The sequence below is a fragment of the Carassius carassius genome, chromosome 1 (assembly GCF_963082965.1).
Source record: "Carassius carassius chromosome 1, fCarCar2.1, whole genome shotgun sequence".
NCBI lineage: Eukaryota > Metazoa > Chordata > Actinopteri > Cypriniformes > Cyprinidae > Carassius > Carassius carassius.
Genome location: NC_081755.1, coordinates 11,901,481 through 11,925,999, shown reverse-complemented (window position 1 = coordinate 11,925,999; position 24,519 = coordinate 11,901,481). Strand labels below are relative to the sequence as shown.

At 35.0% G+C, this 24,519-nt stretch overlaps 1 long non-coding RNA gene and 1 pseudogene across 1 annotated transcript; both read left to right on the top strand.

The window, feature by feature from the left end:
* LOC132146673 (zinc finger protein 501-like) overlaps positions 1-24,519 on the top strand; it is a 306,725-nt pseudogene that overhangs the window by 44,769 nt on the left and 237,437 nt on the right.
* On the top strand, positions 3,003-8,657 carry LOC132154708 (uncharacterized). The gene is made up of 3 exons (XR_009437185.1): positions 3,003-3,071; positions 7,710-7,822; positions 8,169-8,657. It is a non-coding gene; the product is annotated as an uncharacterized LOC132154708 (long non-coding RNA).

Here is a 24,519-nt window from a genome sequence, read left to right as displayed (position 1 = left end):
TAGTGGAGGATTTTCTTTTTCCGGTTGGATCATCAAGACTATTCACTATTGGTCCTCCTAATTGTCAGTCATTGTGGTGATATGTTTACGTAAGGCCGTCGTACATGCTCGTCCCTAGGTAGTTTTCGGTTTCTGCGCATGCGCACTTTCAGGTGTATATGTGTGGTAAGCTGTTTTTATACAGTCTATGGTAGGGGTGTAACGATTCATTCATTTTCTCGATGCATCGATTACAAATCCTGCCGATGCATATGCATCGATCTTGAAACATGGATTTTTGAATCGTGAATCGTTTGTTTTGGTCAATAATCGAATTTATATTAAAAAAAAATCGAATGAATCGCTATTTTATAATGAATATACGATGGATAATTTAAAATAAATAAATATAAATCTTAAATTAGTTGCGTCTGCGACGTAAAGTGCGCCCTCACTGCAGTGTCGCAGTGGTTTACGTCACTAATCTTCAATTCGCGCCTGTTTGTTGTCATTCGAATAAACGCAGCAGTGCACAATGGAGGGAGGGCAACGAAGAAGGAGAAATTTGCAACCTATTTGGTTAACTTCAGACTCTTCCCGAAAACACCCATCGTGCTAAAGCAATAACTGCATCTATTGCAAGATTTATTTGCAAGGATATGCGCCCCTATAGCGTGGTGGAAAACACTGGTTTCCGAGAAATGATAAACGCTTTAGAACCAAGATACAAAATACCCAGCCGTCAGTTTTTACACACTTTGCTGTATTTACACACTTTCCTTGCTGTATTTACACACTTTGCTGTATTTCCTAAATGTTCAGGAAATGTGTGCAATGTTTACAATAAAAGCACTCATGGTGCATTGAATATGTAGAATTAGTTTTATTTTTCTTGGTTTACTTGCCTTAATGTATTTTTGAGTCCTAAGAAGTTAAGCTATTGAAATGAAGTTCTGAATCAAGTTATTAAATCTATTAAATGGTCATTAATTTCCCAAAAAAACATTTTATTTGCTCAGATACAGATGTATACTAAAATCTACAGAATAGAATCGTTAATAATCGAATCGAATCAAATTTCATTGTTAATCGAATCGAATTGAATCGTTCTGATTTGCAAAAATCGTTTTTGAATCGAATCAAAAACCTCTGAATCATAAAACGAATCGATTCGCTGTCTACCCAAAGATTCACAGCCCTAGTCTATGGTGGTAAGCTACGGTTTCAGCCATTCATTGAAGCTCGCCGTTCTCATCGGGGTTTTTTTTTTTTTCAAAATGTCTGAGGGTTGCAAGAGGAGTAGGGGGAGAGGGCGGTTCATTTTCTAAAATTCGGGAAAATCCTCCACAATACATAACCAATTTGGTGAAACCTAGATGTTGTAGTATTAGATCCATGAGCTCTTAAAGTGACCGCAGTCCGTTCAATTTAATTTCATGTTTATTTGTCACTTATACAAATTTCAGTTACAATTTGTTTATGCTTAGGTTGATGCTCAGGCATTCTACAGTAGTGCAATATAATTAAATACAATACAATTTAGAGAAAAAAAAATATATATAGGCCTATATGTGCAAAACGAATGTGTTATGTTAAAAATATGTATGTGAGCTTTGAATATATTAAATAATAGAATGGGTAGAATGTGTGCAGTATGTTTTAAAGTGAATAGGATAAAAATATTGTGTATCCTTAAACAAATATTTGGCTAAATCCTTAATGTTAATCAATTTAAAAGACAAACAAAAGACAAAATCGCTCACTGCTCTTATAATAACTTTTGTATCTTTATATCTGTAATATTTAATTAATACAGTGAAAAGTACGCATTGATTATTTTTCACATTTGATTATTCAATTTCTCTATTTTACTACATGTTAAATTAACCTACTGTAACAGATTTTTTTGTTGTCTTGTTTAATAAAATCATTGTATCTTTGTTCTGTTGTATTTGTCCTTTTTAGACTAAAGAACATCAGCACAGTGACAAGATCCTTGAATGTGCTAAAACGGGTGCCTTTATTTTTCAAAAGATCAGGTGGGTTGAACTGAATTTACTTGTGTCGGTCTACACTTGTTTTTCGGGTTCTCTTCTGAGTATTACAGGATCTCACAAACTAAGCACCTTTTTCTCTTAGTTAGATGAATACACATATAGTTGTACAGAGCAAGTGGTGGATTATGGAGATGAGATGGAGATCCTCATAGATCAACTTGATCATCAAGTAATTATTTTGCATGTGATCTTATCTCTGGTTAAAGGCTGAATGGTGCCATTTCTTTTTCAAGGTAATTCCCATGCTTCTCTTTGTATATAACTTGTTCCATATTTGTTTTTCTGTCTTTCAGAAATTCCAATGTGCTTCCTTAAAGAAAGTCTACAACTCTTAAAGGTCTGCCTTTGTTTATGAAACAAATTTTATTATTGAAACATCCTGAAGACTTACCTGGTAAGAAGATCATCAGCATATACACTCACACCTGATATATTTCACCTATTTACCAGATGCTGTTAAGAGATAGGTTTTGTCATTCAGATATTCACTCTGATATCTAACCTTTTAAAACAATCATAAGGTTAAACAGTAATGAAGCAATGGCAATGACAAGTGATTTAAACCAATCTTCACTGAAGCATAATGACCAGTTTTGGGTGATGAACAGAATGTGTGCCTTAATACATGTACGATTTTGGGTGACCTAAAATAAAAAGCATTAAATCAGAATGGCCGTGGATTCTGCTGTGGACGAGTGCCACAGGCAATCACATCAATGCTGATATGGCATTGTTTGGAGTTGGGAAATCTTTTCCGTTTATCAGTTTTAGCTCTATGGCTGAATTTGAACATGCTTAAAAACATGACCACCTTTACTTTTCAAGTGAAGTTACATTAGCAGACCTTTAGGAACACTCTGTGGTCTAACATAATTCAATACAATAAAAAAATGATCCTAATTTTATGCTGATTTATTTTCTACTGCAGGACACAGAGCCAGAAGACATTCACAAGGGGAGAAGATAATGATGTTGCCACTATCCACCCAAACTTAAATATAAGGTGCCTCTCTTTAGTAGAGCAGATTGGGCCAGGTAATGTGCAATAGAGGGTGACACAGGAGTGGATCTGTCCCGTCCAACTCCCGCAAAAAAAATCCTGTCACGTCCCAATCCCACGAAAAAACTGGGGGGTGAAATCCCGTCCCTTTCACTCCCGCAAGAATGAATCCCGTTCCTGCCCACTCCCGGGTTGTATATTTTTTGGCTGGAATCTCAGTTACAGTACAAAAAGAAAAAAAAAAAAAAGAAAAAAAATACAGTAGGCTACAGATCACAGCATGCCAGCTTTAGTAAAATAACATTTTTAAATGTGTGTGTGTGTATATATATATATATATATATATATATATATATATATATATATATATAATTTTTTATTTTTTATTAGCTGAAAGCCATCTTAAACGATCATTAAATTTCATGTAAATCATCCATGCGTCACGCTCAAGTTCACATGACCCAGACGGCAGAAACTGCATCTTGTTTGCTTTTATTATTTTACAGAAGCACTGCGTTTCGTTGTTATTCGGAGTGCACACAAATAAACGTATATGGATTCGAAAGATTGATTACTTTTATCTGTATGACAACAAATGACGGAGTATTTTAACAACAAATTCCCTCAGCTCTGAGCATTTAATAATCACTCCGCTCCGCGCGCACTACCAGATACACCGCTCCGCCTTCACTGCGTGGATAAAGTATTTCAGTGTATTTCAATATTATGTTCATAAATTAGCCTATATTAAAATAAAATAACAGGAGAGTTTTAAAGTGGTTTAGGCTATTGTGTGCAAACTTTTTTTCCTACCACACGCCAAACTAATAACATTGTCAGCATTAAAATGTATAATTGCTGCTTTCTGCTGTGCAAATTTTGTTTGTCATGAAAATAACAGTACACTTTCGTCAGTTATTTTATCTACAGATCGATAAATTTCTTACAGATTTCTGCTCATTCAAAATCAGATACAGATGAAGTAGCACTGTAAGATTACTTTTTTTAAACGCATTACTGGGAAAGCGACTGCGTATGAATGTGCTGAATATTTTTAAATTATGCTTTAACCCGAAAGTATTTAGTAAAAGGAACAGACAAACTCCTTGAGAACTAGCCTGTATATAAACCGGTTATTGCCGTCATTATAACCTTCTGATCGGAGAGAATTGTACTCGTGATGGATCTTCATATCGCACACCCAGTTTATAGTTTATTTATATAAAAGGTAGGCTATATTTGTGTATAAAGTTGGGGATCCAAGTGTCTCCCGTGATCCCGTGATTATAGTGATTTTTGTTCCCAATCACGTGGGATTCCCGTGACCTGCGGAAATCCCGAAAAAATGTCAGCCTCTAATATGCAAGACCTTTGCCACAGTTTTTACTCTCCTCTTTGGCTTGATTAATGCCCCCAATGTGAATTCTAAGGTTGAGCTTTTATTTATTCCAGTTTGTACTTTTACAGTCATTTATTTTTTTACGTACATTTTTTTTTAATAAATCATGAAGAGTGGAATAGAACTTCGTCACCTTATATGTGTGTCTAATGCAAACAGAAAATGTGCTGTTTTGCAGTATATTTGTTAATAAAGTCAGTCTGGTTAGTAATAAGTGAAGCTGGTGATGCTGTTTGTGGAGTTGTTTAATCAGATCTTGAGAGATTTAATGTCTTTTATCTTCAGTTTATCTAAGGCTGTGTCTGAATAAAGTTGTAATTTGTGTTCTTATTACTCTTTAGAAAGATGATTGAAAGAATGTTTCAGGAACACTAACCTTTAAATAACATTCTTGTAACATTAAAGAAACTGGATATTTTTATGTTTTTGGAATTTTACAAATAAACGTCCTAAAATGTTGAATTTTAAATAAAAATTAAGTTGAAAGAATGTTTGAGAAACATTATACCTTTTTAAAACACATTCCTACCGTCAAGAAAAGTGGACATTTTTCACGTTCCCAGAACCAACACTGAATATTTGGAGAACGTTCTTATAACAAAAGTCTGTTAGCTGGGGCAAAGCTGAGATGTAGGATGACTTACAACAAGCGAATCGAAGTACTTCTGTCAAGTAATCGAAGAATCTGAAAAAGAGAGAAGAGAATAATTATTTTGTAAATCATAAAAAGGTTCAAATGTATAAATTGTATGATAACATCTGAAAATAAGAAAAAATAAGCTATATGAGTTCACAGAAGAATGAATGAAATAAACCTTTTATTCTCATTATTATGAATAGTATTAATAATACTAATAACTTTTATTTGTATTTTTTTCATTATTATTATTTGAGTTTATTTTTTATTAATAGTAGAAGTAGTAGTAGTACTAATATTATTATTATTAACACTGTTACCAATAATGATTGCAATAAAAATAATAATAATTATTGATGTCAAGAAAACAATAGTTATATTATTACATATTTAAATGTTATTAAATGTAGTGGTATTAATAATATGACTGACGGATGGCCGATTTCATTATAAATCTGATCTCATCTTTACAAGACACGTCTCGCTCTCTTTAGGTGCACAGCCAGCACTCACGCGCTCACGCACTCGCAGCCAAGCCTACATGAGACAACGCGCTTTACAAAGTAACGTAACGATATAATTATTATTATTAAAAATTATATAATATATTTATTTTAAAGTAATGATATAACATCACAGATATGACTGAAATAAACGTTAACATAATAGACATGACTGATGAAACAAAAAAAAGTTTCTTTCAATCTGAGGGGATTTTCTCCCAAATGACGTCACACAGATTTAACGACATTTAACGGTATTTAATTGTGACAGTAGACTGTGTGGAAAAAACCCGGAAAACCATTGTTTATGTGAAAAGTAGTGGTACATTTCCTGGAAAAGACAGTTAATCAGTTTTATGACAATTTAAAAGGTTTATATGTTCATTAGGTGAAGGCGGCAGTTATTTATTTGGCTAATGTTAACGTTACCCTGAGTAACGTTAGGCCTAAATTACCAATAATATAGTAATTATTATGAATAGATTTTATTATTTACTTTCTTCAAAGTTTCAAGTATCATTTACCTTTGTAGTGGGCTCGTATGTTTTAAAAGTAATGTAGCCTACCTAAATCGGTTAAGTAAAAAGTACTTTACCTCAGAATAGCTGGTAATGAAAATGTCCAATGTCTGTTGATGTCCACTATGAGAACCGGGTTGTGCGCGCGGTGGTCACCCCTGGTTACGCTGGCAGGTTTCGCGGGCATGGCACGCGGAGAATATAAATTGTGACAGAAGATTATATATATATATATATATATATATATATATATGATACCTTGCGTTACCTTGTCAAAAAGTGATAAAAGAACAAGTCAAAATAAATAATAAAATAAAGAGATCTAAGTAATATATTTTCACTTTAGAAAATAAAAATATTTACTAAATTGGCTATATTAACGAAATTGATTAACAATTAAAATTAAATTTTAATTATTAATTAATTAAAATTAATCAGTTGTGCAGTCAGTGTTAGGTACCTGGAAGGGATGGGAAAATATACATAACATTATATAATATTCAACAACCTATAGGTGGCGATATATGCGAGTCGCCAATAAGACAACGCTGAAAGAGAAGAAACCGCTACACGCGAGTCTGTGTTTTTGATGTGCAAATGTTTGAGAGGTAAGTAGTATGTAATATATAATAATGTGTGCAAATGGTTTTATGATAGTGTGATAATTTGTGGGATTGTGAGCGCTTTCTCCAGAGCTGTTTAACGCGTTTTGCACGCGGCCCTGTTGAGGTTAAGGCCGGTATACATTATATATAATGTTGAAAATCTGTGAAAGTAAGTCAAACATGTAAGAGAAGTGCAAGGTGCATCCATATGTAATTAGGTGTGAATGAAACCGTTTTCCTTACAAAAATAACGTACAGGAAACCTGCAGGGTTTTTATATATTTACTTATTTTATATACTTATTTATTTTTTGTAGGATATTTGCAGGTACATACATTAAGTCAGGATAGGAGCAGGCTTCACTCAATGCATGCTTATAAACTTATAAAAGAGTGCTGGCCTGGATAATTAGAATACGTAAAGTAGGAGAGAGGCCGCACTATGCATATATACTTTTATGTGCAAATACTCTCTCCTACTCAAGGTATATACATTTACAATAAGAATACATTGAAATTTCTACAGGTTTTAGAATGATCCCTTCGGTACAACAGAAAACATGCAGGGACATCCAGCACATGTGCACTGCACAAGTGGAAATATCCTGCAGGATTTTTATTTTTTTAAATAAGAAATCCATGACATTAAATTTTAAAGGCTAAATATTTAAGAAGTAATCAAACATTTTTTTTGTACTATTTTCATCTGAGATTAAGCAAAATTACAGGGGTAAAAATGACTTCAGTGAAAGTGAAGGCCAAGTACTCGGAAATTGTTCTTCAACCCATCCGAGTACACACATTAGCAGTAGTGAACACACAGCACACAGTGGACACAAACACCCGGAGCAATGGGCAGCGCCCGGGGACAGATTTGGGGGAAAGGGCAAGGGCATCCCAGTTGTACTCACCTATACTGTTTAATTCTAAGAAGGAATTGTTACATTTTAATTAATGGTCTGAAAAATACACATCATATGCTAAATTGAGTTTTTTCATTACACTCATGCAGGTTTGGTGCATGTAGTCAATCGAAAAAAATTGCTCTACCATGTCCAGTCGGAGGCTCAAGAATGGAGACATTGGAATGTCCTCATTCTCCTGACATCTGGTCACTTCAGCATGGTATGTGTCATTGGTGCGTAGAGTGAGGTTGTCCGTCTCTGGGTATGTTACTCGCCCAGAAACCCATGTGCCCTTCTGTGTGCATTTGTATTGATGTACTCTAACATTTAAGCCATGATCAGCAATGCAGCAATCAGCAATGCTTGTTTTCTTGCCCCTGAGCAAGTTTGTGTTGCTGACTTTAAAGAACCTAACAATCCTGAATCATCTCAAACCATCAACAGTAACCAGTAATTAAATCCTAATTTAATCCACGAATAAAGAACAGGCCCCCTTTTTTTTTTTACCTGTAGATGATATTAATTTATTCATTGTATTCTTTTAATCTCCTGTCATTATTTTACAGGTGTTCTTCTGTTTAAAGATTTCCTCATTTGTCTGGTTTTAAAGGACCAAGTGTCAGCATTACAGAAAAGGCACGGATGGGTGAAAGCTGGTGAATGACACAAGAGTTTTTCCTCTATATGCATTCAGCAGTGGCATCGTTGAATGGGGCATATACATACTCAGTCCAACACACACGCAAGTGTGTGCACAACAAACAGGATATTTGACAAAAAAGAGCAGAAGGGGTTTTACATAACACTTTCCTTACCAGAGGCAAAAGAAATACAACACAAGTACCAGAGTTTAGTTAAACATTAACTGAGTTTCTGAGTGTCCATGGAAAAGTGCAAAACCAAACTAACTGGCTACTAGTTAATCCTGTTTGACTATGTAGGTCTATGTCTACATGCTGAACAAATTCTTGGTAAAACTGCAAATAATAAACCCATATAAAATTTACTCTTTTATTACAAGTGACAAAAAAGTTATAATAGTAAAGGAAAAATATAAAAAGGAATAGTGCAACCATTTACTTTCCTTAATGTCACTCCAAACATGTTAACTCTGTTTCATGGAAAACTACACCTAAAACTATTTGCCCAGTTATTTCTTTTTTTAATGCTGCAACAAAACTTTCTGTTGTGCCATTTGTTCCTGGTTTAATAAAACTTGAAAAGCCTGTTTTTTAATTGTATTGTCATTTTGTTTAGTCTTTTCCAAAAGACTATCCCCCCAAAAATGTGTTTGTATGGTAAAAATCATGAAAAATCTTTAATATTTAAATAGTGTCCTACCTGACTGCCTATCATTCCCCCCACAGTGAGCGGAGTACAGAAGTGTTTTTGCCACCTACTCATGTTTTGCAGCCGTTTCAACACACAACATATTGTACCATGTTTTCATATGTCTTGTCTTGTACCATATTATGCAGTTTTCGGTTTGCTTTTGAGAAACCTTTCAAAGAGATTGCCTTTTAGACACAGTGTGTGGTACTACAATCTTGCAACCAATTACTCTCATGTTACAATTAGCAGATGACGGAAAAGAGAATTGTAAAGGATTGGTTAAATACTAACTAATCACAACATGATTCTGCACATGTGGATAGTAAATCTTGATAGGTGATATTGATAATGTGCTTGTAATTGTTTCCAACGCTATTCCCCAATCTAACTGGATTCAATTTGTCAATTGTCTAGTAATTTGCTTCAAGAATCGAGACCTGAATGCAGCATTCCCGGAAAATGCTTACAACTACACACTAAAAACATTGTGCATTAGCGCCCTCTGCGGCCTGATAATGGTTATGTAGCCTAATCTTTTCTCTGGCTTGTGGAACTAACTGATCACACTTGGGAGACTATTTTTAATACTATAAATCTTTAAATTGTTCAAACACTTGATTTCTCTGCAGGACTGTAGAAGTTTGTGCACCTCAAATTTGGTTTGTTTTCAGCTGCTATGAAAGGTTAAATTTTTAGCGTGTTTTATCAGTTTATTGTAATCTCAAATCACTTACATTGTATGCCTTATGAATTTCTGCATCAACTCCGTTAACCAAAAATAACCTTCAGGGAACGTTCTAGGAACGTTCTCTTAAACGTTCTGGGAACGTTCTCTTTAGGTTATAAAGAATGTCAATAAATAACCTGCAGGGAACGTTCTGAGAACGTTCTCTTTAGGTTATAAAAAAATTGCCAATAAATAACCTGCAGGGAACGTTCTCTTTAGGTTATAAAAAAATGCCAATAAATAACCTGAAGGGAACGTTCCCAGAACGTTCTCTTTAGGTTACTAAAAACAACCAATAGAGAACGTTCCCAGAACGTTCTTATTTGGTTCCCCCAAAAAATAACCAAACGGGAACGTTAGGGGAACGTTCTGTGTTAACTGGGTTGATTGCGTCCTCGAGTTTAACTTGTAGCTACTTCAGAGATCATTTTTTCAGAACATTTGGAAAATTGTTTTCCATCCCTTTTTCACAGATGAATTTAAGCGCATCCAGTGGTTTAGATCCAGCAACCAGGCGTCATTCTATAATGGTCAAAATTACTCAGGCCAATGGTATTTTTTTAATGACATTTTATTATTATTATTATTATTATTATTATTTGAATAATTGCAGCTTACATAAATAGGTAAAGCAAAACAATTATTCGGATTGTCCCTTATTTTTTCCCTTGTTTTCCTAAAGAAAAAACACATATTTTTTACAAGAACAAACATGATAACATATTATTAATTAATAAAAATAATTTAAGCAATTAAAACCTTTTTTTAAAACTTGAATTTAAATACTATTAAACTAACTTTAAATTCTCAAGGAGTTTATATGTAAAAAAAAAAAAGTTCTAAATGAACTTGTGTTAACAATATAATTAGAACTAACAATATAATTAGATTTTTTTAAATGAACAATTCCTGTATAAAATGGGACAGCAACCTTTATATCAGTGGTTCTCAACCTTTTTTTCCAGCGGGCCGCACTATGGTCTAAGTGCAAGTCTACGCATATCATTTACATATTACGTCAGCAATACAAGCCAACCTGATTTATAATATTATAGCCTAACTATTATGATATATAATCTATCACATTCATTGAAATAAACAATTCTACTCCCCATAAATAAAACACCTGATGCTGTCGGGAGCTGACCAATTTTGTGAGATTCAGCTTGAAAGGAATAACACAAAGAAGTTGCGATTGTAACTCCTGTGTTATACTTTCCGCATGAGCAATCCGGATGCAGACACGGCAAGCCCGGACGCAGACTTCTTCATTCTTCATTTCAATTTATACTTCTGAATGCGCAGGCTGATGGTCCGCTCTGCAATTGCCCAGAATTATTGCACATCTGACTGTCTTTATATTCTTTTACTGACGGATTGCACAGGTTCGAGTAGCAATGAGTTTCTTCACACTGCCTGCACATGTGCAATTTTGCTTTTGAAGCCTACTGACCTCGCGCACCTGTCCGCGCGGTCATCTGCTCAGAGCCTCGGCACACACTCTCCAATGACGATAAGGATTGTTACATAGTGTATGGTGTTTCCATTTATCTGAACTTCTTCAAGTGAGTTGCGGAGCAAAAAACAAACAAACGAAAATCCAGCACTTCTCCTTCAATACTGATACTGCGACTATGCACAGTTTGTACATGTTCATTCACTGGCATTTTTTGAATTTCTTTTTTTTCTCCCTTAAAAAACAAATGTGTCCATTCTGATGCGCAATTTTACCTTAAAGGCAATTTACCTAATGGCTGTTGATGACTATTTGAATTTAATTCTGCCAAAGTGCGCGCTTGTATGTATTAATTATAATTACTGTTAACCAAGAGTAACACATTTTTAACACATTTTAACGGATTAATCGCCTATTTTCATTTGCTGAATGTTTTCTTTATTTTTTAAACAAGCTAAGATAATTATAATTACTGTTAACCAAGAGTAACACATTTTTAACACATTTTAACGGATTAATCGCCTATTTTCATTTGCTGAATGTTTTCTTTATTTTTTAAACAAGCTAAAAATTAAATAAAGTTTGTCAGAGGAAAAAAAATATGAGTGGTGTACAGGTTTCATTTTAACGGATCAATCACCTATTTTCGTTTGCTGCATGTTTTTTTAAACACGCTAAAAAATAAATCGGAGTTTGTGAGAGGAAAACAATAGGCTATAAGAAAATATTTTACAACAAATCCTTTAAATTTAACAAATTTATCAGAACAAAACAATAATTAAAAATATATAATTCTAATGGATAAATATAAGTGCAGTATATAATAATATAGGCTTAGTAATAAAAAAAAATAATAATAATAATTTAAAGCTAAGCATAAGGTAAGGTTTGGCTTTCTCAATCGGGAGAAATCAAACGTTTCCATATTTGTGATGTTGCCCATTTGAAGCTTAACTATTATTCATGAGGTAAATAGGCTGTGTGCGTTTCAGTTGCGAGCAAAAAAAAAAAATCATAATTAACAATGTCAAAGTGCTCGCGCCGAATGTCTGGTGAACGACTGCTGTTTCCAGTGAATATGTGCGCGAGGCACCAGCACGCTCAAACAGCTGAAACAAGTAATACTTAATTTTTGGTCACACATAAGGCATAATTAAAAAATGCTGGTAGTTTGAAAAATCAAGAATAATAACCGAGTTAATACTAATTATTGCTAAATGCTGGACCGTTCCCATTTCGCTCTGCATATGGAACCTGAAGATTTTTTTAAACCAAGAATGAACCGAAATGAAAATGAAATTAAAACATTTAGCTTATATATATATATATATATATATATATATATATATATATATATATATATATATATATATGTATATATATATATATATATATATATATATAAAATTTATATAGGCCTTATATTTATTTACTGTTTAATAAAAATAGCATGCATATGATCCTTTGTGTTAAGGTCTTCTTTTAATTTTGTTTAGTAGACTGTAGCCTAAGACTATCCTACATTTTAAAAATTAACAAATTGTAAAAAAAATTTTTTTTTTTTTAAATGTTACAATGTTATATCATAATGTTATTGTTGTTTTACTTCCTTCTTTTATCTCATTTTACAGTTACATTCATTTCGCAATCCGTCCCTTTGCGCCACCTGGCGGTAGTTTCGCGAATGATTTTAACACGCGACTGAATTACAGTTACCACCGCCCCAGATAGGATGGCCACCTACTGTATATGTAGCTAAATATTTTGTATGGTATATGCGTTTTGTCCAGACGGATCCGGCATTCGGGGCAGTGAAAAGGCAATTTCTTTTTAAACAGGTCCCAGAGTGGATAAATATGACACCTTTGGGGTTTTGTGTTCTGCCAATCCATATATTTTGTAAAACAATGATGTCATCACCCCACGTCTCTACTATAGTCAGACACCGCTACATCATTTAACACCAACAACAATGGAGGACTACATGTTTGTGTTCATGCTGCAGAAGCTACTGAGCCTATTAGCTTGACTAAACTTACTAGTAGAGCTGAACGATATTGGGAAAAAAAATCACATCGTGATAATGCATCGGCGATGTATATTGCCATATGGAAAAATAAAATCACCATATGACTTGAACAGCTCTATTTGGGGAAAAAAAATGATTGGGGTGATTTTGTAGGTGAATAAATCATAGATAACATAGATATTTATAATAGATAAATGATACAAATGAAATAAAAAGTGCTTTATATTCTTCAGGTAAGTCGAACTGTTACGGTCTGTTACAGTTAAGTCTAATACATTACTGCTGCGTTACATTGCTGACAGAATGCAGTGTTTATAATCTAGAGATTGTAAAGAGGATGTAGCACACGCACTGTCAAGTCAAGTGCCAGTGGACTACAGACTTGCTCCCGCGAGACCCAACGCAACAGAGAGCGACATGGTGGGACAAATGTGTGTACAGGACATCTATTGCACAAAATAAAAATGAACTCATATATAAACAATTATATAATATAAACGATTAACATGTGCAAGTGTAGGCAGAGCTTCTATTTAGGCTATACACAAATCCGGGGAAACACAGAAGTAAAGCAGCGCTGCCATTACTGCGTGCCTTGCTGCTAAGGAAGTAGCAGAAGTAGCGTGTCCCGTAGGCGGCTGTAGCCTGCTCTGTCTAGTCTGTCAGTCTCCCTGTCCTCGATTTTTCTGTGCATGAGAATGGATGTGTGGCGTGAGAGCGTGTGAAAAGCGTCAATTGCGTGTGTCTCACATTTTATTGCATTTGTATTAGTTGTTTGAAGAGTAAAAAAAAAAAGGCAAGATGGCAGGCAAGATGGCAGGCAAGATGGCGGCGCCCATAGTGTTCGCAGCGGATTTGTGTATAACAGGGATTGATGCGAGATACTGATCCAAAAGCACACCTTTTGTTAATTTCTTGTTTAATTTCTTCCTTTCATATAGGCTAAGCAATTTGTCATTGTTGCTGTTTTCATTTGAAATAAATAAAACGTTGAACCACAAATCAAGCATTTGTTTTAAAAGGGAGAAAATACTTCATTTATTTTGGTTACAATATCCATCTTATTCGTTATTGTTAATAAAAGTAATATCTTTAAATGCCTATGGGAATTTGTATCATTGTACTATTTTATTGCTAATGTCAGCTTTTAAGTCAAGTCACCTTTATTTATATAGCGCTTTAAACAAAATACATTGCTTCAAAGCAACTGAACAACATTCATTAGGAAAACAGTGCGTCAATAATGTAAAATGACAGTTTAAGGCAGTTCATCATTGAATTCAGTGATGTCATCTCTGTTCAGTTTAAATAGTGTCTGTGCATTTATTTGCAATCAAGTCAACGATATCACTGTAGATGAAGTGACCCCAACTAAGCAAGCCAGAGGCGACAGCGGCAAGGAACCAAAACTCGTGGTCGTCTGAGACAAGGTCTTTACAGGGGATCTGTATCTGGGGCTCTAGTTGTCCTGGTCTCCGCTGTCTTTCAGGGCAGTAGAGGTCATTTCTAGGTGCTGATCCACCATCTGGTCTGGATAGTACTGGATCCGGGTGACTGCAGTGACCCTCTGATCTGGACACAGACTGGATCTGGTGGCTACGGTGACCTCGGAATAAGAGAGAAACACACAAATATTAGCATAGATGCCATTCTTCTAATGATGTAGCAAGTACATCGGGTGTTATGGGAAGTGTTCCCGGTTCCCGTTTACCTAATTAATGCAGCCTAAAAATCCTTTAACGGATTTGGATATTAAAAGCATATTAGTATGTTATGTGTAAGCCAGGTTAAAGAGATGGGTCTTTAATCTAGATTTAAACTGCAAGAGTGTGTCTGCCACCCGAACAATGTTAGGTAGATTATTCCAGAGTTTAGTCGCCAAATAGAAAAAGGATCTGCCGCCCGCAGTTGATTTTGATATTCTGGGTATTATCAAATTGCCTGAGTTTTGAGAACACAGTGGACTTAGAGGATTATAATGTAACAGGAGCTCATTCAAATACTCAGGGTTTCCGCGGGGCCATAAAAAGTCATAAATTTAACAATAAGAATTTAAGGCCATAAAAAGTCATAAAAACATCCGGATTTTCCATACAAGGTCATAAAAGACATTTGGCCACGTCTTAAATTGATATGCTAGTCCATTAATTTGTTCTTCCATCAAAATGCGCTCGCATCGGCAATGGCATTCATTTGTTTTGCCTGTTGTAGTTCTGTATGCGGAATCTAGGTGGTATCACACTGGTATCACAGCATTCCAGAACTATAAGGTCCATGCGGCAGCATACAGACTTGTCAGAAGGACTTTCACAGAAACCCATGCGAACTCCGAACATACTGTATCATACTGAGTCACTGCTTAGATTAATTAAAATCATCCTGGCTATCACAATGGGAAAATGTACCTTTAACGATCTATGGCTCGAAGACGGTGCGTTTAGTAGCTGGCTCAAGCCCGTCGCTAACAATCGGTATCAAGCATCCAAACACAGTTATGACATTATCCAGACGAATTTGTTCTGATAAGAGTTTAACTCTAAATTCTCGTCATATTTTATAACCATTTTAGAAGCAATAGCAAATAAACTGTAATAATGTGAGAAATGTTGAAGGTGTCTGAATAAAATTTGGTTTGATTGTATATTTAATTTTTACATTGAAGACCATCCAGTGCTATTTTACATTTAATTATTCAGTTTCTGTACCTTGACACCTACAAACTAAAAAAAACTTAAACATTGTGTAAATAGCAAAAATAAAAAAATGAACGAACATACAAATTAAACAATTTCAAACAGGGCCCACTGTACCACCTTCAGCGGGGCCCCGCAAACCCCAGCTACGGCCCTGCCTGTGGGTGTTGAATACTGTGACCAAACAGAAAGTAATGCCAGAAAATAATTGTTAATTTACAATGTTACTTTACAATGTTACAATTGTTAAGTGTTTCTGTGTTCTTGATACTCAAGAAAAGAAGGTGAAGGCTTCAGTTTCTTAATCTTAATACATGCAGAGTTTTTAGGTCCTATAATTAACACCAGTTTTTTTTCAGAATTTAACATTAAGAAATTATTCGTCATCCAGTTTTTTATATCGACTATGAATTCCATTAGTTTTTCAAATTGGTGTGTTTCACCGAGCCGCGAAGAAATATAGAGCTGAGTATCATCAGCATAACAGTGAAAGCTAACACCATGTTTCCTGATGATATCTCCCAAGGGTAACATATAAAGCGTGAAGAGTAGCGGCCCTAGTACTGAGCCTTGAGGTACTCCATACTGCACTTGTGATCGAATTATGTTTTAATTAATAGTCTAATAATGAACCACAAATTACTATAGTTTTAAAGAAAGGGGAAATCCAAAGTCTTTTAAATTTTTGTGTTACAATGCAGATAAAACCTTTTCCTTATTCATACTGTTAATAAAAGTTCAAAGTTTAATATAAGAGAATATGTCATCCCACTGTATTAGCCTGTTTCGTTATTAATAATAATAGGCTAATAATGAGCCACAAACTAAGCATTAGTTTGAAGTAAGGGGAAAATGTAGATTCATTCCGCATATTTTTATTGTGTGATAACTGATATATGAGAGATTGCGATGAACTGAGATGTCTTTTAGAGATTATGAATGCAGCGCTCTTTGCTGTGATTTCATCAATTTCATGGAGAAAAAAGTTAAGTAGGTAGACAAGCAAAATGGTTAATACCGCCACAAGTTCCGCCGCCACAGGGTCGCGGCGTTAACTGCAAGTCAGTCGCATTAAAATCATTAGCAAAACTACCGCCAGGTGGCGCAAAAAGGAACGCATTGGGAACAGAATGTAATTTTAAAATGTTGGTTTGTAAATGGAGATGAAATGATGAAGTGAAACAACAATAACATTATAATTTAACATTGTAACATGCTGAAACCAAATTTTTCCCCCTTTTTTTTTTACAGCGAGTTAATTTCAAAACAATTTTTTTTTAGCAAGGTGCCACTGTCAGGGGAGTCAAAAGATAATAACATCATCATTAGAGTTGCCAATTAACATCAGAAATGGAAAATAATGGCTAATTGAGATTCTTTCTCTTATTCTCTATGTTTATTATTCTAGAAAATAAGTGTTTATTCTTTAACCACTTGAGCTGTTATTTTGATTTTTTGAGAATTAGGCATATGCAATATTGGACCCACCGGTGGGTCCCCAGAGTTGATGTGGTTAAGAAGGTACAGAATAAGGAACGATCCAAATATTTGTTATGATAATATATTTTGAATAATATAGGCCTATATCTGCCTGCCAACTCTCTATTTAACAGAATTAACTTACAATGAAATACTCTTTCTTCAGGCAGACTGAATGTTTTCCTGCCTTGCTAAATGTTGGGTCAGTTAGCACGAGTCGCTGTGAAGCGGGAGCAGCTGATGAAGGATTCCGCTTGGTCTTAAAGCCTTCCACAAACACCTATATTATTTGATAATTTATTAATATTTTGGTCTAGTGATAATAATTATATGGGCTGCGAGTAATAATGAGTAAAAAGAGAACGGCTGCTGTAAGTGCAGGTATGTCTTAACCCAGTAACAAACACACCGTTCCTCACAGCCAAAAAAACAGTCCGAATTCAGTTCAGCTGGAGGGGGCTGGGGCTTTTGGGGAAGTTCTGTGCCTTGCTAAATGTTGGATTAGCACGAGTCGCTGTGAAGCGGGAGCAGCTGACGAAGGATTCCGCTTGGTCTTAAAGCCTTCCACAAACACCTATATTATTTGATAATTTATTAATATTTTGGTCTAGTGATAATAATTATATGGGCTGCGAGTAATGATGAGTAAAAAGAGAACGGCTGCTGTGAGTGCAGGCATGTCTTAACCCAGTAACAAACACACCGTTCCTCACAGCCAAAAAACAGTCCGAGTTCAGTTCAGCTGGAGGGGGCTGGGGCTTTTGGGGTAGTTCTGTGTACCTTGTGGGGCTTGATATAAAGGTGTGAATTTCTTGCTCTTTCATATGGACAGTGTCTTATAAAGGGTTTCAAACTTGCAAAGCAGGTTTAGCCAAAGTAGAACAATTGCCTCGTCATAATGTTGAAGAAAGGTGTTGATCCACTTCAAATGTTGACTACTGTATAGCGCAATATAGTTTATTAACTTAATTTCAGAGGAAGTTGCCTTATAAAAAAGCAAACTGTTGCATTAATTTTCTTTTGTTTCATCTAAACATTATTTTTTAGAGTTTGAAATATAGCCTATATCTTCATATTTTTCTAAATCCCAAACAGAGTCCAGACATCAGTAAAGTATCCGTCTATGAACATGTTTTATAGGCTTTTTTAGATTTAGGAAATACACATGCATTGCAGATGTGACAAAAAAACTTCTGGTTTGTGCATTGTAAATACAAATAATAATAATAATAATATTATTATTATATAATAATAATAATAATGAGTTTTTGGAGACATTATTATTATTATATAATAATATTATTATTATTATTATTATTATTGTTTGTATTTACAATGCACAAACCAGAAGCAATAATATCTGCAGAGAAGGGTTGGCCATTCTCAAAAGATAAAATATAAATTTTTGTGTTTCAGAGGAAAAATCAGTGTTAAGGTATCTCTCCGTTCCAGACCATTCTGAAAGAAGAATTTATGCAAACGCGTATAAAATGATTTAGAATCTTGAACAGAGATCTCGAGGGTATTTAATAGGTCAGGCCCCACAAAAGATTTTTCTAGTTACTAGTTGTTCATTTGTCATTATTGAACTAATCGCAGATTTATTTTAAATTTACATCTACAATCCATAATGATTCTTAATATATTCAGCGCTCAAGCACATGCATTAAGTTTGTCACAAAGCACAGGCAGAAGTAGCTTAATAATTGTGAAAAAGGAGACATTTTAATTATTTATTAATAAACAAATGTTTTCTTGTCGGCTGCAAGATGAAGTTCCCAGTGCTGACTCTCTCCACAGAGAGAAATGCAACCTTCACAGATTACATAATGCTTTAGTTTTGAATTGATTCGTTTGAAAGACATTTCAAGCTTTCTGTAGATAATTTTTTTATGTATGTGAGACACCCCAATTTTTATTTATTTAATTATCAGGAAAAAAATTCAAGTAATTGAGAGGGTTCCTCCCTGTCATGCATGTGCATTAATAATTTTAATATATTTTTTTACTTAAATTATATGAAAGCAAGTAAAGAAAGCTCCCTTTAAAATCACTGAAGTTGTCAATTATTGAAGCTCTTTTTTAAATTGTGTGCATTTTGCTGATTATAATAAGAGAACTTGAGAAATTTTTATTAATCAGTCCATTCTTTAGAGTTTCAAGGATTTAGCTAAATCATGCAGGTTTAATTTATTCATTTCTGGTTTTAGGCTAATTAGGCCTAAATATTGGGAACAGTGTGTAGGGTCCCCTTTACATCGAACGGACGTTCGCGAAGACGTCCTCCGGACATTCATGGAGACATTTAGGGGACTTTCACTTTACATCCTCTGAATGTCATTTTATTTTACTTTTAGGCTAATCAAAGACAACAGACACGTTGTATGAGCAAAATATGTATATTTTAACTGAACAATCGTAAAGTTGCAGTGTTCTTTTTGTGTGTGTGTGTGTGTGTGTGTGTTGGTGGATGGTGTATACGCGTGTCTCTGGTTGTCAGCTGTGATTAGTCCGGTGGCAATTCTTCCCATTGTCTTCTAACCTAAAACAACATTCCTGAATGTCTGTAGGTTACATTATGTGCAAGCTTTTGTGCTCTTTCCACCGGCAGCGCAGGGGGGGTCTCGACCCTGCCAACCCCCCCCCCCCCCAACTCTCTTCCTGATTAAAAAAATATATATATCCGGGATAAATATTAAAAAATTTTGCTCTTCAAACAAAACTGTCCGAAAGAACCGTTCGCGGAAAAGAACCGAGCTTCCCATCACTACTGGTGATCAGAAAACCAGTGCAACCGGTTCATGACTCGAGAACGAGTCAATGTTTTGTTCGTTATCTGGCTCGGCTCGATGTTCACCTTCAGTTCTCTCTTCACAGCAGTTCAGTCGGTGTACTGTTTGAGTAAATGAGTAAATTGCTTCAAATTATTTGTATTTGCTAAATTTTTAATACCCAAAAAAGGCATGTCTTAAAGCAGGCGGTAATTTGCGCTGCTCTTGGTAGATTGCACTGGTTATTGTGGGAATGATCTGGCTTCGTCTGTTCTTTTAAAGTTTGTATTGTCAGTAAATCACACGCATAATTTTCCCTCCCATCGGCACATTTATGGAATTGCGCTCTAATGCTAATTTGGTCTGTTTAGTAAATCTGGCTCAAGGGCTCCTAAAGGGGTCATATGATGTGATTTCTAATGTTCCTTTTCTTCAGTGTGTTATGTAGGTATTTGTACATGTATAAGATCTGCAGAGTTACAAAGCTTAAAGTCTCCCACTAAAGGATTTATTCTAGGAAGATCCAGACCGTGCTAAACGGCTCATTCAAACACGCCCCCACACATCTAAGTCAAGATGTGGAAATATTTGCGTAATGCCGCCCAAATGTTCACGCAACGAAAGAAGGTGTGGTTTCAGGAAGTGTTGAAGCAGCCATGTCAGGGAGACGCTTTGTGTTTCTAGGACTTTATGTGGCCTTCCGAAAGTAGATGCAATCATTGTTAAGATTTATTTACAAAAGAACAGTACAACCCAGATGTTCAAATCTATACAACACATTTAATTGATAACAGTTTGTGAACCTAGGAGAGTAGCCTAAGGCTGGCTGTGCACAAAGGCTATTTCTAAAAAAAAAAAAAAAAAAAAGATAAATTCTGACTTTGCTATGACAATCTTTGCAACAATTGTATTGTAAAATGCGTTACACAAATTGAATCTGGGGCCTATTCTGAATCAGCTACTGTAAGTGTTTTCTTAATAGTTTAAGTGTTTGCTATTGACTGTTTAAATGCAGAGTTTTGTGCAGCGTAGAGTAACGCGTTGTGTGATTACGTGTGTGAGGGTCACTTCACAGCAGAGTAAACAGACTGTCAGAAATCATAGCACATAAGCTTTCTTAACCGTAGCTTGTGTACTGCATCATCACTGTGTCTGTCACGCGACTCTGTTCCCCTTTCGAACTTGAACTGATGGTAAAACGAAGGACATTATTAACAGTCTTGATATTTACTTTAAAAGATGAAGCTCGCGATTATGGAAAGGGGCGTTGAATTTCCGACGAGTGCTTGCGGGTCTTCAGCCAATAACAATGCACTGGGTCAGTTGGCCAATCAGAGCAGCCTGTGCTTGTCAGAAGGAGGGACTTTGTTGAAAACGACGTGTTTGAGAGAGGCGGGACATAGAGGAACTACAATAATGTACAGTATTTGAAAAATAATGTTTTTTGAATATTAAAGCATGTCAACATATTCTGTTACATCAAATGCACAAAATAATGGTCTTTAAAATAGCATCATATGACCTCTTTTAGTGATACCCCAGTAATTGACTGAAATTGACCATTTTTTATTTTTTTTACTTTGCATTCTTCCTTGTTGTGTGGTTGATGGTCTTTGGTCTTGAGAGAGTCTTAAGGCTGAGAATTTGTTCTCTAATTAGAAAAAGTAAAAAAAAAAAAAAATTAGGTTGTGTTAGGACATCCCAGTCGGCATTTCAACGTTGAAGTACCTTTCGATTTTGCAAATTTGCAAACGTTGAAATCCCGATGTTGATTCACTGTTGAAATTGCCAAGTGGATTCACCGTTGAAATCGTGACACTGGTTCACCGTCTTACCTTCATCACAGGTGAATTACGGTCGTTCTGGAGACCTTGGATTAACGTTGAAAGAGGTGTTGATTTTAAAAAGTGTATCGGCGTTCATAACACGACGTTGTTTCACCGTCGTACCGTGCTCCATGTATAAATACACAGTTGTATGTACCATTAGATCGTAGTTTGCATTTAGATCAACACTGTACAGGATAAAGGCTAAAAATCTAATGACGGGTAGCAATGGCTTTACAATCAACTTCAATAAACTACCACATGCTCAAAATTGTCTTTTTAAACCGTGTGGGATGCAGAATGTGATTTCTACGGAAGGGGACTCTAAAATGTTAGACCCAACAGCCTCGTTCATATAGTGTGGTTGTGCTTCGGTTGATCCTTGAAAGAGTCCCAGGTCCTTTCTGACGCCGTCAAGTCACCTTTATTTATATAGCGCTTTAAACAAAATACATTGCGTCAAAGCAACTGAACAACATTCATTAGGAAAACAGTGTCAATAATGCAAAATGATAGTTAAAGGCAGTTCATCATTGAATTCAGTGATGTCATCTCTGTTCAGTTTAAATAGTGTCTGTGCATTTATTTGCAATCAAGTCAACGATATCGCTGTAGATGAAGTGTCCCCAACTAAGCAAGCCAGAGGCGACACCGGCAAGGAACCAAAACTCCATCGGTGACAGAATGGAGAAAAAAACCTTGGGAGAAACCAGGCTCAGTTGGGGGGCCAGTTCTCCTCTGACCAGACGAAACCAGTAGTTCAATTCTAGGCTGCAATAAAGTCAGATTGTGCAGAAGAATCATCTGTTTCCTGTGGTCTTGTCCTGGTGATCATCTCAGATAAGGACTCGCCGTCCCTCGTCTCTCCCACTTGTGCGCTTTCTGAAACAAAACAGCAAAAATAAATCCTTATAAAATATCAACTTTGATATAGTAAAATACATTTAACTGAAAACTGAATACAAAATAAATCACACAATATTTTCACTATTCAGTTCAATAACAGTGGTTGGAAACAAAGTGCACAACACTGTTCATTAAACACTTATTTAATGAATTCAGATGAAAGTTTACAATATTAACAAATTATTCACAAGCAGTGTTTTCAGAGCCCCCAGTTACACTGTTTTAATCAGAACACTAGCAATACAGTGTAGTAAAATAAGTCAAATCAAATTATGTAAATTTTTATTAAACTAAGTACAATCAAAACCTATCACAAAAGGTCAATGTATCTCTAGCAGAAGTGACTTGATTTCTTACCAATGGAGGATTCTTGATGACTCTACAAGGTGAAAGAAGAAATGGTTTACTGAAAAGTTCTTAAAAAGCAGGATTTCATTTATAGCATTTCTTTAAACCAGTGGTTCTCAAACTTTTTATACAAACCACTTCAGAAAATATTTGTCTCTCTAAGTGCCACCATCATGACCAACATTACATTTCAGCATTGAAGTAGGCCTAACTATTCAGCTAACTTACAGCTGTACAGTTAAAAAATGAGGCAGTTTTATTCCTAATAAGAATATTTATTGTTGTCAGCCACTTTAACATTGTTAATACACAGTTTGAACATTAACACTGCACTGTGCTTACATACAGGTAACGTACATGAAAGACTTAGTTTAAATTAAAATGTGTTATAACAAAAGTAACATAACTGTACTGTACTTAATGTAAAAAAAAAAAAAAAAACTCACTCAAAGATGAAATTAAAATGTATTAACATTAATATTTAATTGAGTGATTCCCCTGTGTAACCACTAGAGGTGGCCTGACACTGAGAACCACTGCTTTAAACAATCCTAATTTATTTTTAAATTAATTCATTTAAATTGTACCGAAATTTGAAATTATATTGTTCAGAAAACACTTTGATACTATTATAAGAATAAAAACACATATATATAACACACCTAATGCATGGGATTCATATCAGGAAAATGTGGAAAAATCTCTAAAAGACAGACATTAACACAATTTACCAGCAACACAACAACAGATGAGCATCTGACTTGATTATCTGTGATAAAGCAATGCAAAAATACACACACAGGTATTTATCTTCTGCAGGTTACAGGTCCTTTAAGCTACCCATTTGTAAACTCTGGTAACGTTATACTTTACTATTTTCAAAAGATAATAAAGATAGCGATTTTCTTACCTCATTTTGCCAGTAGGTTTGCAGGACCTCGCAGAACACATCTGACCCTTCTTGTGTTCACATTACAGTTTTTGTTCTCCATTGACATGTCACGACTCAAATTCGCTCAAAAAATAAATATAAATAAATAAATAACAGGCAAATATAAAATAATTCCTGAACGACCGAACAGTTACAACAAGCAGAAGCTCACAGTCAGCCGCCTCAGCCTCACTCACAGAAAGACGATAATCACGGTCATATTTTTAAATGTAGAAAGGCGCGAAACGATTCATTGTCCAGTTTCCTGAATGACAGCCAGATTAACCAATCATGATCAAAGTAATAAAACAAAACTACCAATAGAAATTGTTTCAGCGTGATAAAGCAGCGAAATGTATTTAGTTTTTGCTAATGATGATAACATATACCTTTAGATTTTAGGATAGGTATCATGATTA